We start from the raw sequence: 1,623 nt of genomic DNA, 5'->3' as shown, positions 1-1,623 counted from the left end.
GAGAAGGTCATGTGGTCTGATGAGACAAAAATAGAGCTTTTTGGTCTAAACTCCACTCGCCGTGTTTGGAGGAAGAAGAAGGATGAGTACAACCCCAAGAACACCATCCCAACCGTGAAGCATGGAGGTGGACACATCATTCTTTGGGGATGCTTTTCTGCAAAGGGGACAGGACGACTGCACCGTATTGAGGGGAGGATGGATGGGGCCATGTATCGCGAGATCTTGGCCAACAACCTCCTTCCCTCAGTAAGAGCATTGAAGATGGGTCGTGGCTGGGTCTTCCAGCATGACAACGACCCGAAACACACAGCCAGGGCAACTAAGGAGTGGCTCCGTAAGAAGCATCTCAAGGTCCTGGAGTGGCCTAGCCAGTCTCCAGACCTGAACCCAATAGAAAATCTTTGGAGGGAGCTGAAAGTCCTTATTGCCCAGCGACAGCCCCGAAACTTGAAGGATCTGGAGAAGGTCTGTATGGAGGAGTGGGCCAAAATCCCTGCTGCAGTGTGTGCAAACCTGGTCAAGAACTACAGGAAACATATGATCTCTGTAATTGCAAACAAAGGTTTCTGTACCAAATATTAAGTTCTGCTTTTCTGATGTATCAAATACTTATGTCATGCAATAAAATGCAAATGAATTACTTAAAAATCATACAATGTGATTTTCTGGATTTTTGTTTTAGTTTCCGTACCTATGATAAAAATTACAGACCTCTACATGCTTTGTTAGTAGGAAAACCTGCAAAATCGGCAGTGTATCAAATACTTGTTCTCCCCACTGTATATATATATATATATATATGGGGGATACAAACATCCCAGTTCTGCAGATTTTGCTGCAAAGAGACAATCGTTAGATCACTTCTTTGGTACTGCCCAGATGAAGCATGTTCAGGAATGGTTGAAGAACTGCAATTTACCTGGAGCTAACTCTGCAAATACCACTGCTGGGTGATTTAACAAGTCATATTCAATCGATCAAAATAATATAATAAAATAATAGTCTCAGCCAATTTTTTTTGCTTTATTTACAATCTGTAGAAACTGTGAGAATAGAAAAGTTCAGAACTTTTATGAAACAGCACAGTTTAAAAATATATGGCAAATAGAAATCAAAACTGAATGGTGTTCAGAGATAGATGGGAGGGGGTGAAGGGAGCGCTGAAGGGTGGGACTAAAAAGAAAAAAACAAGATGACTAATGTAAAATGTGTCCATAAAATGTATATAGTGTGTATCAGCAGGAAGTTAAAGCCTACGTATTGTTGTCCATTAGTCGCCTCCAATTAGGGGAGGGATGGTGACAGCCGATAGGGAGGTGGTCAGAGAACTGGCAGTGTGGTGCCAGGACAACAATCTCAGTGTGAGCAATACAAAGGAGCTGATCGTGGACTACAGGAAACGTCAGAGGGGCTGTAGTGGAGTGGGTCGAGAGTTTCAAGTTCCTTGGTGTCCACATCACCAACGATCTACATGGTCCAAACACACCAAGACAGTCGTGAAGAGGGCACGACAAAACCTTTTGACCCCCCATGGGTCCCCCAGATCCTCAAAAATTTCTACAGCTGCTCCATCGAGAGCATCGTGACCGGTTGCATCACCGCCTGGTATGGCAACTGCTC

This window comes from Salvelinus namaycush, chromosome 8, assembly GCF_016432855.1.
Source record: "Salvelinus namaycush isolate Seneca chromosome 8, SaNama_1.0, whole genome shotgun sequence".
In the NCBI taxonomy this organism is placed as follows: Eukaryota; Metazoa; Chordata; class Actinopteri; order Salmoniformes; family Salmonidae; genus Salvelinus; species Salvelinus namaycush.
This window is presented reverse-complemented; position numbering follows the sequence as displayed.